Source organism: Balaenoptera musculus, chromosome 4, assembly GCF_009873245.2.
Source record: "Balaenoptera musculus isolate JJ_BM4_2016_0621 chromosome 4, mBalMus1.pri.v3, whole genome shotgun sequence".
Taxonomy (NCBI): Eukaryota; Metazoa; Chordata; class Mammalia; order Artiodactyla; family Balaenopteridae; genus Balaenoptera; species Balaenoptera musculus.
Genome location: NC_045788.1, coordinates 48,670,599 through 48,688,067, shown reverse-complemented (window position 1 = coordinate 48,688,067; position 17,469 = coordinate 48,670,599).

The following is a 17,469-nucleotide window of genomic DNA, read 5'->3' as shown; positions in this document are numbered from 1 at the left end:
ATGTTATTAGGATTGTGTAATCTTCATAATAAAATTGGAAAAGGGAAACATAAGATTAAAAAATTTCAGACTGATTTTACTTTTGAACATAGATACAAAATGCAAAAAAAAAAAAAATGTTAGCTATCTTATTTTGGGATACCCCAGAAACAGACCCTAAGATTGATGGGCAATGATTTATTTGGAAGGTGACTCTAGGAAACACCAGTAAGTGAGTGAAGTAAGAGAATGAAAGAAGGAAACAAGTGCATTTTCAATTAAGTTATCATTATGAGCAACTTGTGTTTAATCCATTAGGTTAGACTGGGAGCCAATGTAGAACACACGTCTCAGCTTTATCCTTCCCAAGGGGCACGGAAACTAGGTCCTTTATCCTCTCAATTTCATCAGTTATTGGCTGAGGGCTGCCCCTGGGATGGAAGAAGTGTTCATTCTCTGGTACTTGCAGCCTGACCTGCACACAGACAGAAGAGGTTCCAGTGACTAGAGAAAACTCTCAGGCCAAGAATCACAGATACTGGTAGTGGGCTCAGCATGCACAGAAATGGTTTATCCCAAGTGGATATGACCAGGGCACACACGGCATCTACTACCTTAGCTAACTGAATTGAATAGCATATTAAATATAACGATTTATACCACATTATAGCACTACAAGTGAAAACCCACACAAATATCTCAGTAGGTGCATAAAAGGCATTCACTGAAGTCCAACACCTATTTATGAGTTTTTAAAAAAAGCTTTTAGGAAAAGAACTTATTTAACTTCCTTTTGGAGCTACCTGCATGCATAGATATACATTTCCTCTGCCTTTCTTTGCCAACAGGCCAGATGCCACATAAACAACTTCATATGATAGTGTCAAGAGGTTATTCATTATTGCCTTGACCCTTGGTGTCAAGCAGATTTATAGCAAACTGCTGCCCTTCCTTATAAAGACTATCTATGGCAAGAATTATATACTCTTAAGCTAAACAAACAATCAGAAACCTTCATCACTCTCATAACACATCCAGAGTATGTGCACTCTTTTCTGTATTCATGGGCTGTATTAACATTTAAATTAGAAAAAAGGTCTTTCAAAAAATACCCAGATTCTGGCCATGTCTCACCAAATCTATCACTCCCATACTGATATAAGTGACCATCATTACTTATCTGGTATATAATCAAAGTGACAAGCCAAATCAACAACAAATGAATGTATTATTTATAATACGGTATTGGAAAAAAATATCAATATGTAGAACAAACTGAGTGGAATTCCTACCTCTTAACTATATTTTAAAAAATGCTTCGTGTGGATTGAATATCTGAATATAAAGGTAAATATAAAAAAGTAGGCAGAGATTTCAAATTCTGAGGTTAGAAATAGAACAAGAAGGTTTGCTACCATCCCTCCTATTAAACATTGTACTGGAAGTCATAGCCAGTGCAATACATAAATGAATGAATGAATGAATAAATAAACAAACAAATAAATAAAATGAAATTATCATTATTTGTAAATGACACGGTAGTGTAGACAATCCACAGGCACCAAAGATAAACTTTTAGAATTAATAATTTAATTTAGCAAAGTTACTGGATACCAAGTCAATATTAAAAAAAAAAAACAGTAGCATTTCTATATATAAGCAAAAAAAGTAGAAAATATCTCAATTGCTTAGGAATAAATTTAATAAAAGATACACAAGACCTCTACCAAAAACTCTAAAAAATTACCGAGATAAATAAAAGAATATCTAAATAAATGGAAGGCTCTAGCGTGTTGTGGATTAGAATACTCCATGTTGTAAATCAATTGATCCTCCCCAAAACTGATCTCAATATTTAACAGATCAATTGATCTCAATATTGATCTCAATATTTAAGAGATATTTAAGCAAGTTGATTCCAAAATTAATTAAAAAGTGCAAAGGGTCAAGAATGGGCAAAAATATTAAATAATTAAAAAAGGAAGTACTTAAATAAATTCAAGACATATGAAGATATGGTTTTTAATAGAGTGTAGTATTGATGTGGGGATAAATAGATCAGTGAAATATAACAGTCCAGAAACAGACCTACACACATAGACGCTTGAAGTATAACACAGGTGGCAATGCAGAGTAGTGAGAAAGGACAATCTTTTCAATGTTGAGTCAATTATTTACGTGAATGTTTTAAAAAATGAAATGACCTCTACTTCACCTTACACAGAAATCAATGCCAAATTGATTGAGGATCTATCTGAAGAAGGTAAAACATTAAAATTTAATGAAGATAATATAGACTAATATTTTCATATTAGGCATAGAGAAAGATAGACAGACACAAAAAAAGCACTAATAACAAAGGAAATGATTGAAAAATTGGATTAAAGTCAAGAAATTCTATTCATCAAAAGATGCCATTAAGAGAATGAAAAAAGCAAGCCACAGAGCAGAAAAAGATATTTGTAATTCATGCAATGAAAATTTATAAAGAATTTCCATAAATCAATAAAAAAAAAAGATAAACAACTCAGTAGAAAAGTGGGCAAGAGAGTTGAAGAAACAATTTAAGAAGTTATCCGAATTGTCAATGAAATGAAAAGGAGCTCAATCTCATTAATCATGAGGAAAATACAAATTAAAACTAAAATGAGGGGCTTCCCTGGTGGTGCAGTGGTTGAGAATCTGCCTGCCAAGGCAGGGGACACGGGTTCGAGCCCTGGTCTGGGAAGATCCCACATGCCGCAGAGCAACTAGGCCTGTGAGCCACATTACTGTGCCTGCGCGTCTGGAGCCTGTGCTCCGCAACAAGAGAGGCCACGATAGTGAGAGGCCCGCGCACCGCGATGAAGAGTGGCCCCCACTTGCCACAACTAGAGAAAGCCCTCGCACAGAAACGAAGACCCAACTCAGCCATAAATAAATAAATAAATAAATAAATAAAATTAAAAATCGAAAACAAAATAACATCCATCAACGAGTTTAAAAAAAAATTAAATACAAAGAAAAAATATTAAAAGCAGCAAGGTGAAAACAACAAATAACATACAAGGGAATCCCCATAATGTTAACAGCTGATCTTTCAGCAGAAACTCTGACAGCCAGAAGGGAGTGGCAGGACATATTTAAAGTGATGAAAGGGAAAAACCTACAACCAAGATTACTCGACCCAGCAAGGATCTCATTCAGATTCGACAGAGAGATTAAAACCTTTACAGACAAGCAAAAGTTAAGAGAATTCAGCACCACCAAACCAGCTTTACAACAAAGGCTAAAGGAACTTCTCTAGGTAGGAAACACAAAGAAAAGACCTACAAAAACAAACCCAAAACTATTAAGAAAATTGTAATAGGAACATACATATCGATAATTACCTTAAATGTAAATGGATTAAATGCTCCAACCAAAAGACATAGACTGGCTGAATGGATACAAAAACAGGACCCGTATATATGCTGTCTACAAGAGACCCACTTCAGACCTAGGAACACATACAGACTGAAAGTGAGGGGATGGAAAAAGATATTCCATGCAAATGGAAATCAAAAGAAAGCAGGAGAAGCAATTCTCATATAAGACAAAATAGACTTTAAAATAAAGACTATTACAAGAGACAAAGAAGGACACTACATAATGGTCAAGGGATCAATCCAAAAAGAAGATATAGCAATAGTAAATATATATGCACCCAACATAGGAGCACCTCAATACATAAGGCAAATGCTAACAGCCATAAAAGGGGAAATCGACAGTAACACAATCATATTAGGAGACTTTAACACCCCACTTCCACCAATGGACAGATCATCCAAAATGAAAATAAATAAGGAAACACAAGCGTTAAAGGGCACATTAAACAGGATGGACTTAACTGATATTTATAGGACATTCCATCCAAAAACAACAGAGTACACTTTCTTCTCAATTGCTCATGGAACATTCTCCAGGATAAAACATATCTTGGGCCACAAATCAAGCCTTGATAAATTTAAGAAAATTGAAATTGTATCAAGTATCTTTTCCGATCACAATACTATGAGACTAGATATCATTTACAGGAAAAAGACTGTAAAAAATACAAAAACATGGATGCTAAACAATACACTATTAAGTAACCAAGAAATCACTGAAGAAATCAAAAAATACCTAAAAACAAATGACAATGAAAACACGATGACCCAAAATCTATGGGATGCAGCAAAAGCAGTTCTAACAGGGAAGTTTATAGCAATACAATCCTATCTCAAGAAACAAGAAAAATCTCAAATAAACAACCTAACCTTACACCTAAAGCAAATAGAGAAAGAAGAACAAAAAAACCCCAAAGTTAGCAGAAGGAAAGAAATCATAAAGATCAGATCAGAAATAAATGAAAAAGAAATGAAGAAAACAATACCAAAGATCAATAAAACTAAAAGCTCGTTCTTTGAGAAGGTAAACAAAATTGATATACCATTAGCCAGACACACCAAGAAAGAAAGGGAGAAGACTCTAATCAACAGAATTAGAAATGAAAAAGGAGAAGTAACGACTGACACTGCAGAAATACAAAGGATCATGACAGATTACTACAAGCAACTATATGCCAAAAAAATGGACAACCTGGAAGAAATGGACAAATTCTTAGAAAAGCACAACCTTCCAAGCCTGAACCAGGAAGAAATAGAAAATACAAACAGAACAATCACAAGCACTGAAATTGAAACTGTGATTAAAAATCTTCCAACAAACAAAAGCCCAGGACCAGATGGCTTCACAGGCAAATTCTACCAAACATTTAGAGAAGAGCTAACACCTATCCTTTTCAAACTTTCCAAAATATAGCACAGGGAGGAACACTCTCAAACTCATTCTACGAGGCCACCATCTCCCTGATACCAAAACCAGACAAAGATGTCACAAAAGAAGAAAACTACAAGCCAATACCACTAATGAACATAGATGCAAAAATCCTCAACAAAATACTAGCAAACAGAATCCAACAGCACATTAAAAGGATCATACACCATGATCAAGTGGGGTTTATCCCAGGAATGCAAGGATTCTTCAATATACGGAAATCAATCAATGTGATACACCATATTAACAAATTGAAGGATAAAAGCCATATGATCATCTCAATAGATGCAGAAAAACCTTTTGACAAAATTCAACACCGACTTATGATAAAAACTCTCCAGAAAGTAGGCATATAGGGAAACTACCTCAACATAATAAAGGTCATATATGACAAACCCACAGCCAACATCATTCTCAATGGTGAAAAACTGAAAGCATTTCCTCTAAGATCTGGAATAAGACAAGGTTGCTCACTCTCACCACTATTAATCAATATAGTTTTGGAAGTTTTAGCCACAGCAATCAAAGAAGAAAAAGAAATAAAAGGAATCCAAATTGGAAAAGAAGAAGTAAAACTGTCACTGTTTGCAGATGACATGATACTATACATAGGAAATCCCAAAGAGGCTACCAAAAAACTACTAGAGCTAATCAATGAATTTGGTAAAGTAGCAGGATACAAAATTAATGCACAGAAATCTCTTGCATTCCTATATACTAATGATGAAAAATCTGAAAGAGAAATTAAGGAAACACTCCCATTTACCATTGCAACAAAAAGAATAAAATACCTAGGAATAAACCTACCTAAGGAGACAAAAGACGTCTATGCAGAAAACTATAAGACACTGATGAAAGAAATTAAAGATGATACAAACAGATGGAGAGATATAGCATGTTCTTGGATTGGAAGAATCAACATTGTGAAAATGACTATACTACCCAAAGTAATCTACAGATTCAATGCAATCCCTATCAAACTACCAATGGCATTTTTCACAGAACTAGAACAAAAAATTTCACAATTTGTATGGAAACACAAAAGACCCCGAATAGCCAAAGCAATCTTGAGAAAGAAAAACGGAGCTGGAGGAATCAGGCTCCCAGACTTCAGGCTATACTACAAATCTACAATAATCAAGATAGTATGGTACTGGCACAAAAACAGAAATATAGATCAATGGAACAGGATAGAAAGCCCAGAGATAAACCCACACACATATGGTCACCTTTTCTTTGATAAAGGAGGCAAGAATATACAGTGTAGAAAAGACAGCCTCTTAAATAAGTGGTGATGGGAAAACTGGACAGCTACATGTAAAAGAAGGAAATTAGAACACTCCCTAACACCATACACAAAAATAAACTCAAAATGGATTAAAGACCTAAATGTAAGGCCAGACACTATAAAACTCTTAGAGGAAAACATAGACAGAACATTCTTTGACATAAATCACAGCAAGATCTTTTTTGACCCACCACCTAGAGTAATGGAAATAAAATAAAAAATAAACAAATGGGACCTAATGAAATTTAAAAGCTTTTGCACAGCAAAGGAAACCATAAACGAGAGAAAAGACAACCCTCAGAATGGGAGAAAATATTTGCAGATGAAGCAACAGACAAAGGATTAATCTCCAAAATTTACAAGCAACTCATGCAGCTCAGTATCAAAAAAACAAATAACCTAATCGAAAAATGGGCAGAAGACCTAAATAGACATTTCTCCAAAGAAGATATACAGATTGGCAACAAACACATGAAAGGATGCTCAACATCACTAATCATTAGAGAAATGCACATCAAAACTACAAGGAGGTATCACCTCACACCATTCAGAATGGCCATCATCAAAAAATCTACTAACAATAAATGCTGGAGAGGGTGTGGAGAAAAGGGAACCCTCTTGCACTGTTGGTGGGAATGTAAATTGATACAGCCACTATGGAGAATAGTATGGAGGTTCCTTAAAAAACTAAAAATAGAACTACCATATGACCCAGCAATCCCACTACTGGGCATATACCCTGAGAAAACCATAATTCAAAAAGATACATGTACCACAATGTTCTTTGCAGCTCTATTTACAATAGCCAGGACATGGAAGCAACCTAAGTGTCCATCGACAGATGAATGGATAAAGAAGATGTGGTACATATATACAATGGAATATTACTCAGCCATAAAAAGAAATGAAGTTGAACTATTTGTAGAGAGGTGGATGGACCTAGAGACTGTTATACAAAGTGCAGTAAGTCAGAAAGAGACAAACAAATACCATATGCTAACACATATATGTGGAATCTAAAAAAAAAAAAAAAAAAAACATGGTTCAGAGGAACCTAGGTGCAGGACAGGAATAAAGACACATATGTAGAGAGAATGGACTTGAGGACACAGGGAGGGTGAAGGGGAAGCTGGGACGAAGTGAGAGAGTGTCATGGACATATATACACTACCAAATGTAAAATAGATAGCTAGTGGGAAGCAGCCTCATAGCACAGGGAGATCAGCTTGGTGCTTTGTGACCACCTACAGGAGTGGGATAGGGAGGATGGGAGGGAGATGCAAGAGGGAGGAGATATGGGGACATAAGTATATGTATAACAGATTCACTTTGTTATAAAGCAGAAACTAACACACCATTGTAAAGCAATTATACTCCAATAAAGATGTTAAATAAATAAATTAATTAAAATTAAAATTAAAAAAAAGAAACCCTATAAACTTTTCAAAAGGTGACAATTAAGTCTATAAATTGACATATTGATAACTAAATGGATGGCTACCTGTTTGTATTTTATATCCAAATCACTCTGGTAATAGAAACTGACCTGGAAACACAGAGCCAACCATGCTAAGACACTTTAAGCAGTTCACAAATCACTGTCTGGCTTTAAATATTTTAACATCGGCTCTAAGTCATTTTTCCTAGGAATAAGAATATAAAGAATTCTATTCAAAATGCGTATGGACTTCTGAGGCTTAGGAAGAAAGCTTCAGAGATAAGGTCCTCCTGTTATTATCCACTTATAAATTTACTGATTACTGCAGGCAGCCTGAGTTGTTATTATTTAGTAAGCAGCTACTATGTGCCAGGCACTATTTGGCACTGTATGTCACCAACTTGTATAACCATTCCCCAGATACTATAAGGTCAGTGTTATTATCTCCTTTGTCATATGAGAAAGCTGAAGATCAAAAAGGTTAATGATTGGCTCAAGGTTACATGATAATTTGGTGTCTGTCTGTTCCAAAACCCGTGTTTTTTACCTCTGGATATTCCAAGGGGAATAGTAGTACAGTACTTTATACTGCAGAGCATAATTTCTCCCCCCATGACACTGTCCTAGGAAACTGAACATGTTTCTAAAAATAACTCCTTTGATCATAGAGGCATCCATCTGGTCTTTCTCCAGCTATTCCAAAGTCATTGTTTTCTGTGCTCAGCACCATATATCTAAAAGCCACTGCTGCTGCTTTTTTCTGCAACCGGAGGTTTGGGACAGAACATTTTCCGAAGCAAATCTGCTTCTCTGAGTGATTGCTCTGAAATCTCTATTCCTCATTATATGATGCCACCCATGAGAAAAATAGTAATAATTTACATTTGAATTGTAAATTAGAAAATGCTACTAAATTCAGGATCTTTTCTTTGATCACAACAACCTTGTGAGGTGAATAGGGTAAACATTATTCTCATTTATCCAATGAGAGAGGTTGAGTTTTAGATATGAGATATAGGGACTTGCCCAAGGTCATAGAGATAAGTGTATGGCATTACTGAATTCCAAATCCAGTGCTCTGTTATCCCCAAACTCCTCCTATAGATGATCCACATCTGACTGAAATCCTTTGTAGAATGAGGATAAATAGATAATATTTCAAAGGAGAGAGAGGTAGAGAGGGAGTGATAGGGAATACAATAATATATTCCTACTCTAATGGGCTTTGTTGAAGTTGCCTCCCCCATATCCAGCTCCCCTTCCTTGGTAACCACCCAATTCCCCCATATAACTGAGGGGAAAATAATTTCAAGTCTGGCTTCAGGGGTAGAATATTAATTGGCATAATCCAAACATCTGGTTAAAGCTTTTGATCAGAAGGGGTCATATGAAAGGGCTCATAGGAAAGAAAGGCTTGCTCTCCTTCTGGACAGCATATGATGCAGAGGTGGAGCCTGGAGCCATTGCAGCCATTTTGACACCATGAAAAGAAGCCCTTTCTGATGACTGTGTTAAGCCACTGAATCAAACAAATCTTGAACTCTTGAACCATACATATAATATGATAGATCAATCGAGCTATCTATCTATCCATCCTTGTCCTAAAAAGGATCTAAGGCAGACATAGAGTTATAAGAGCCATAAATTTCCTTTATTTTCAAGTCAGTTTGAGTTGGGCTTTCCTTTACTTGCAACCAAATGCATCCTCACTGATACATACATGCATACATTTATACATTCTTGGGTAAAAATGAAGTACCCAGTGCTCAGTGGTAGCTCCAACTAAGCCATCCCAACTCCAATGCTTTTGAACATAAATAACTTGGAGCCTGGACCATTGTCTTTTATCACTTTTCAGATTGACAGCTGGAAGCAATTTGCCAGTCTTCTTCCTTCAAGCAGCCCTTTCCTCTGCTAGTTTCTTATGGCACTAAAATAAAAGATATTTTCACCACGGCAAAGTTAATTAGCACATTTAACATCTTCATTAAGAGTTTTTGAGTCCAGCAAGGTGACAGGTGGAGCTAAAGGGAGCTGGGAATCAGGTATGATATTTTGACAATTAATGACAAGAAGACTGATGTCTGGTAGCTGAGGTCATTGAGTAATTAACTACTGTTGATAGCATCTCAGAGCTAATGAGATAGTATGTTGGGGGAAAAACTTGATAAGGTGTACAGCACTGAACAAATGCAAAGAGGTACTTTTAAGAACAAATATAATCACTATTATCATTGTCAATATGGCAGTTCTTAAGGGTATAAAAAAATCAGGCAATGCATTTTTCATCTTTATTTAAAAACAACATTAATGGGGTCAGATAAAAATTTCTAGGCACAAGACCATGAATATTATGAGACATATTTAGGGATCTGATCACTGAAGACTGCATTTCCCCAAGTATGTTCTACTGAATAGTAACTTCAAGAAAAAAGGATTCTTTGAGCAATAAATTTTGGGAAATGCTCCACTGTTTTTACCTGCCTAGAATCTATTTTTCTCCTAATAACAGTGTCTTATCCCCACTCCCAGTCCATGTGGCTTATGTGGTACTAACCTCGCCTCCCAGAACTATGGTGACCACAGGGCATAGATCAGTCAATTATCACCTTCCATTTCCCTGAACTTCGTAATTAATTAATAAATGAGTAAATGACCTCAGTCAGTCCAGTGAGAGTCAGCCCTGGGACTTGTGCGGGAACTATTAGAAAAGAGATACTCTCCTTCTACTGGGGTTGTTAACCTGGTAAAAAAGTGAGTCTGGGGGGACTTCCCTGGCAGTCCAGTGGTTAAGGCTCCGCGCTTCCAATGCAGGGGGTGTGGATTCGATCCCTTGTTGGGGAGCTAAGATCCCACATGCCTTGCGGCCAAAAAACCAAAACATAAAACAGAAGCAATATTGTAACACATTGAGTAAAGACTTTAAAAAAAAAAGTGAGTCTGGGGCCACTGGTGGCCATTTGCCACCCTTGGGGAGAGAGTTTGGCTGAGGATGAAGCTAGCTCAGATACAAACAGAACTGACAGATGATGACAGACACCTCGTGATGTTCTCTCAGCACCTGGACCCAGCTGTGCCTGAAGTCCCTACCTTTTCATTTAGAAAGTCATTCACAGGGAAGACTGAAAAGGCCACGTCACAGCCACATTCTCCTTATTGCCCACTCAATGTCAGATCACGGCAAGCTAGCCAAACTGCTGGACGCCAACTTCCCCTCACCTCTACCTAGTATTCATACACATACATCATCCAAAAAAAATCTCTACAGTTCTACTCAGCAACTCAGTTTTAAAGCAGGGTCTACATCCAAAAAAAATCTCTCAGTTCTACTCAGCAACTCAGTTTTAGGCAGTTCTGTTTTTCCTCTTTTCCTTTATCACAAAGGCCCAGCTTGGTCACCATGCACATAGTCAGCTCTTGGGAAATATTTATTTGATGTTCGTTTAATAAATCCTCCTCAGGGCAGCTATTCTGAAGTTCTCCTTGAAAACTCACACATCAGATTCTACCACTAATTTGGTTATTCGGAGTTTATTTGACTTAGTCAACAAATGACTGATATCTATGACCTCCTTGAACCCTATCTAGTCAGCACTCAATAAATGTTAGCCATTATAATTTTAATTTTTAAACATCTGGCCTTCTTGATCAGGCTGAAATCACCGCTCCACACCCCCCCGCCCCCACAAAAAAAAGATGCTTTTTTACTTGCACCTTCCCCATTTAGTTCAAATAAACAGTTCCTCCAACATCTCTCCTAAACCCACCTAAGTCTCATCACGGGAGGCGTCAGGGCATAGCAATCATTCCCACATCTCACATCACTGTTATTTTATGCCCCCCGCCACATAAACACAATAGGTACAACTGGAGATTTCTTTATCTTGTAATTCACTTACCTGACATGGAAGAAAGCCTAATTCTTGAAAGATTTCATGCTATTCCCTTGGCTAGACACAGACCTTTCTCAAAGCCAGAGGTCACATCACCTTCCTGAATAGGGCAAACATTCTCTTGTTGCTCTCCTTCACACTGACACTTTTTCTCTTGTTTTATGACGATTCCTAACCAGCCAAAAGCATTGGCATGTGTGAGATGGCACAAGTTTTATGCAGAGTTCATTTAGTAAAGAACCAGGGATGTTAAAGCCACTTAGAGAATTCAAAGGAGATGGGCACTTGCTTTTTAAACCAGCCATTGTCAGCATCTATTCTGGACAAAACAATTAAAGTCTTCAAGCTATTGTGAGATGGGATTAAGTTTGCCTCACTTCCCATTATAGCTTAAAGTAGTTCTTCTGATGATATGTTAATTGGTACGAATGTCTCCTAGACTAACCGTAGTGAGAAGAGCAGCAGCTGATTCAGCCAGGGTAGGGGGCTTGAGGAGCAGGTGGGAAGGTATCAGCGCTGTTACTGCACAGCCGTCATCATCCGCATCACCATAGCTCCACATCAGAAGATGGAGAGCCCAGAGAACAGAAAGAAAAGCTCAAGACTGGAAACAGACCTCATGAATGAAGCAAACCTATGCAGTTACTCATCAGGACAGGGTAAGAATAAAGGGAGCCATCCTTATTTCTCACAACAGTGTTTTTAGACATTACATCAGTGCCTCCTGTTTGGTCACCATTTTAACAGATGCCCAAGCCTCTACTGAACGCGGATATATAAACAGAGATCAAATTAAGAAAACAATTCAGTGTATATCCTCTGCAATAACACAGGGCTTGCCTAGATAATTAAAAGTGGGGCCTGTAGGGTCAGAACCTAGAAAGCAGTGAGCTGGTGTCTGGTTCAGGACTAGATCCAAGAGGCCGAGCCATGTTTCAAGATCTGGAAGTTCACTGGTAGTTGCTCTAAACCACATGGAGAAGGTGTCCCAGACCAAGCTGCACACAGACCCAACAGCCAGGGCCAGAGTGAGTGGCCAATCTCAAGACAGAGGGCTGCAGGAACTGGGATGACCGAATCCTCCAAGCAGGACATATACTGATTCTTGCCTTGAATCATCTTAAAGGCCCTCCTGGTACCTGACATGGACAATGAGACAAAAACCTTATTGCAAGGATAATTAAACACAACAACATTTTGTGGAAGGAGGGGGAGGCGGGAGCCAGTGAACTCTCCCTCCCTGGGATTCTGAAAACAGACATCTGTGGTTGAGGGCTTAAGCCTTCCCCAGCTGGGACTGGGAAGAGACAGAAACTGGAGCTTCATTCCTGTTTCTAAATTGTCTTATCACCTTCATCTAATGTATTGGAATGCTTTATAGAGTCTTTGGTCTTCTTAAGAGCTTTAAGAAATAAGTAAATGGAATGAAATATTCTCATTTTCTAAAAGTCATTGAATTAAACAGGAGAAAGCTTATACACAGCAGGTGAATACATATCTTTAAAAGACTGACAATAAAATAATCACTGTTTTACATGACGGATGCTTACTCAGAGGGTAGTGATTTGCCTGCCCATCTCATGAAGGGAATCTGCTGTGGACATAATTGATTATACACTACCAGTATAATCCATTCTCCACTTGGTGGCAATAGCATGAGCGGTTGAGACTGGAGTGAGCTAACAATCCCATTAGTGTGAGCGCCATTCCTCTCCCTCCAATTCTCTCTGGTGCTTATTGACATTTTTGTTTTGTATTCAAAGCTGCTGCTATAGCTGCTGCCTTGGCAGGCACTGCTTCTGTTAGCAACGTGGCCTTTCCTATGCGCAAGGGTGGCTAAAAAGACCACCCCTGGACCCACAGTCATCCCTACATTACCTATTGTTGTAGTGGGTCATTGGTTGGTGGCAATGGCAACAAAATGAAGTCTGCTACCGTCTGGGGCTTGGGAACCCTGCCGGTGGACCCAGGGACTCTTCATTCAGCATAAGCTGTTCCCCTTCTCAGTGCTGCATTGGGTACGGCTGCTCAGCGGGCCCGTTCCCCAGCTGTCCCCAGGAGAACCCCATGACTCCTGGTGCATTGACTTGAGTCTCTGGAAGAGCTCTTAGAGGAAATCTGTTCCCATTCCCTCATGTTTCTGAAGAACAAATGGAGGCTCAGAACAGGAACCTACCATGGCTGAACTCACTCAGGTAGGTAGAGGGATCTTCTTATCGCTAATAACACTAAGACTAGACATTGACATTGAGCAACTACATGTGGTGGGCACTTTATGTATGTTATTTCCAGTCTTCACCACAACTCTGCAGTTAGGCATTATTACCCCCTTTTACAGGTTGGAATACCAAGTCTCAGAGAACTTGAATGATTTGCCAAATACCACATCACTAATAAGTGGTTGAGTTTGGATACAAACCTAGGTCTGTCTGACTCCAGAGTCCCTGATCCTTCCTACCTTGATCTGAAGGGTACATGGGACAATTGTAGCCCCCATCCTTCTCAGGCTCCAGAGCAAGACTTCCCAACACCCATACTGACCTTAACTATTACATCCTCCCCTCAAGGGCTTCAGAAGCTTGGTCTCCCAGGCGTACTGTATAACCCCACGTAGTAGCCACTATGGAATCAGGATGTCTCAGCTGTTTGTGTGCACGTGCCTACTACAACCAAGGAATTCCAATGTCAGTGTGAACAGGTAGTCCATTCTTCAGGACCAGTCCTGCCTTGCTTTGTGAGAGTGACTTTCTTAGACTTCCTGGGAGATTCTAGGCATACAGTCTGGCATCAATCCTAGTTTACCCTCTGTGTTGATCTTGACAAGTTATATAAGCCCTCTGAGCCTCTGTTTCCTTGAGTGTAAAATAGGCCAATAACAACCTGAATGTTATGAGGACAAAATCATGTAAATATCCTAATACAGGGCCTAACATTTACTAGGCCCTAAAGAAATGGTTGTTTCATCTCCTTTCCCTTGCTCCTCTTTTTCTCTACTCCTCTCTCTCTCCCAGTCACCATGGCCACTTTCCCTGACTTGGCCTATCTCTTTTGATGCCCCTGCTATCACCAAAGTTTCCTGGCATCCTGCATTCCCTCTGCCATTATACTGCCTTTTCCTTCTGTATGATACAGAAGGACTAGGGGGCGGGGAGGAGGTGGGCTAACAGTGGCCCCATGGCCTGGGAACAGTGGATATGGGAGATCCTGAGAAGAGAGAAAAGACTGAGATAACAGAATCAAGGATTGTTAGTGACAGAAAAACTATTTATTTGGTAGAGATTTTTAGTGTTCACTGTAACTGATTCTACTCTTATTCCAGGAAGATGGAAGTATTCTTCTTCTCCACTCCCTGCTTGTAACTACCGTTGAGTGGTGCCATGTTCTGGCCAATGGGTTGTGGGCAATAGTGACATGCATTACTTCCAAGCCAGAGCATTTAGTTGATGGTACAAGGTCCTCCAGCTTTGGTCCTGCCTGCCAAGGTCAACTCTGAAGTATCATGTTGAGATGGGGCATCATAACATGGTATAAAGTGATTTACACGGAGCAGAACCCACAGTCATCCACAGTGGAGACATAATGTGAACAATAAGTATTGTTATTTTAAGCTACTGAGAGTTTGGGTGTGTCTGTTACCACAGAATAACCTGTAGAACACAGCAGTCCGAACCTTGACTTTCATGTCATAGCCCCTTGAAAAATGGTTTTTGAGGGCCCTAGCAGCAAGTCAGTGACCACACAGATCTTTTGGAAGAGAACCTAAATAACTTTACGTTATTTACAACCCCCAAGTCCTCACTTTTCTCATCTATAAAATAAGAGTTGGCCTATCTCAAAGTGTGGGACACATACCATCACTGGTACTTTGGAGCCTTGCTACTCAACAGGTGATCCAAGAACCGGCAGCACCAGCATCACTGAGATTGTGTTAGAAATGCAACTCCCTGGGTCCCACCCCAGACCTACTGAATCCAATTCTGCATATTTAACAAGATCCCCATATGATTCCTATGCACGTTAAAACTGGGAGAAATACTGATTTAAATAGTACTAGGATTCAGCACTAAATGACCTATAATCACACAGTGAAAAAGTTATCCTTTTCCACTTGGCTTTCAACGTTTCTGATTCCTTCATGGAGAAAGTCTCAGTTTGATATGAATATATCTTTAACACCTCTTTAACAGTTGTTAATTTTTTCTTCTTTTTTTTTAAATATTCATTTATTTATTTATTTGGTTACACCGGGTCTTAATTGCAGCATGTGGGCTCCTTCGTTGCGGCATGCATGTGGGTTATAGCTCCCTGACCAGGGATCGAACCCGGGACCCTGCACTGGGAGTGCGGAGTCTTATCCACTGAGCCACCAGGGAAGTCCCCTAATTTTCTTCTTCTCATAAAGAGAAAGCAAGCCTCAGGTTCCTGGGCAGGCAATAGTATTTAGCTTGACCATAGGAGCAGTGTTTTATTTTCACTGTTCTTATTTAAATGATTATCTTGTCTATATGGCAACTGATGCCAGTTTTCTATTTAAAGTAGTGATAGCAACATCTTTAAAATAAATTAAGTGGAAAAGTGAGTGTATTTAAAGAAAATGTATAATAATTGGGAAGAACTGTTTGCTTTAGTGTTTCCTTTCATGTCAGGGAACTCCATTGGTTTGACACTCCTGACTTCTTTCCACAGCTTCATCATTAAGGAACTTTACTCATGCCGCAGGGTGTCGGGATGAGGAGAGTTGCTATATCTCTCTGTAAATTTGGGAGGAAGGAAAAGAACATGCTCAGGTCAGCATCCCCCTTCTTCCTCTTGGAATTTAAATACCCAGAGGATAATTACTCATAGATAATTTGCCTATAAATTCCCAGTCCAATTGTTAGAATTCTAGCAGCAGGTTATTTATTTACTATATCTTTATTGTGTGCCTGTGATATACTGGGTTCTGGTTCTGTCTTTTCTTCTCCTTTTGCTGCCCAGAAGCAACCTCTCCATTTAGAGGGCTCTTGACCAGCCTCTGGCCAGGCTGTCACAGTGGTGTTTTTGGTTTCTCAGCTTCTGAATCTGCTTAGAGGCAAAAGTCAGCGGCATTGATGAGCTTGGGATCCTTCTAGAAGAAAGCATCAGGTATTCGTCATCATGAATCATGAGACAAAAACAGGTAATGGTCGTTAAGGCGTCTGGCCAATCTCCTGGTGGCCTAACCATAATCCATCCATGTGGGTCAATCATGAAGGATTTTATGATTACCCTGCTAATAATGTAGACTTTTGGCAAAAAGCCTTGGGTAAGAGGGCACTGCCCCTTCCTTGGAAAGTAATAACTTGTGTGTCTAGGCCCCTGCATTTGCTTTTGTCAGTTCTCTACCACTCAACTAAAGTGGCGCCCTTTGCTCCTTGTTATATCGCTCTATTTTGTTTTCATCATGGTACTTATCTCCACTTTTCTGTTTACTTGATTAGGGTCTGATCCACTAGGTCTGATCCATTAGGGTCTCTCTCCACTAGACTGTAAGCTCAAGGAGAGCAGGAACCATTTCTGTGTTGTTCATGGCCATATCTCATGTGTCTAGAATACACTGAATAAATGAATCAAAAGTGCCACATTCCAATTGTTGGAAAAAGAAAAGTAGGATGTGTACTTTCAAGACCTAATTAGCAGTCACTCTGCAGTATCATTGCTCAACCCTGGAACTGAGATACGCATTAATTGTTCCTGCTGTGTGTGGCTCTAAATGCTCCACTACATTTTTATCTACTGCATTTCTATTCATTGGTTCAGTAATGCTCTGTCTACAGCTGGAAAGTGTCTGCAGTGTCTCATAAAGGCAGCAGTCAACAGGCAAAAGATAAACGCTTGAAAGTAAAGGAGTAGGACCCAAGGGAAACCTTATCAAGAAATCGTTGTTAAGGTGTAACTTTCTATTGCAATCTATGCAAGATCTGTCCCCTAAGCTCCTTTTTCTGCCCTGTGCTGGGAAAAGTGACTTGGACATTGAAAACTGGTTTGAAAAAATTATTCAGAGTCCCAGAGCAACT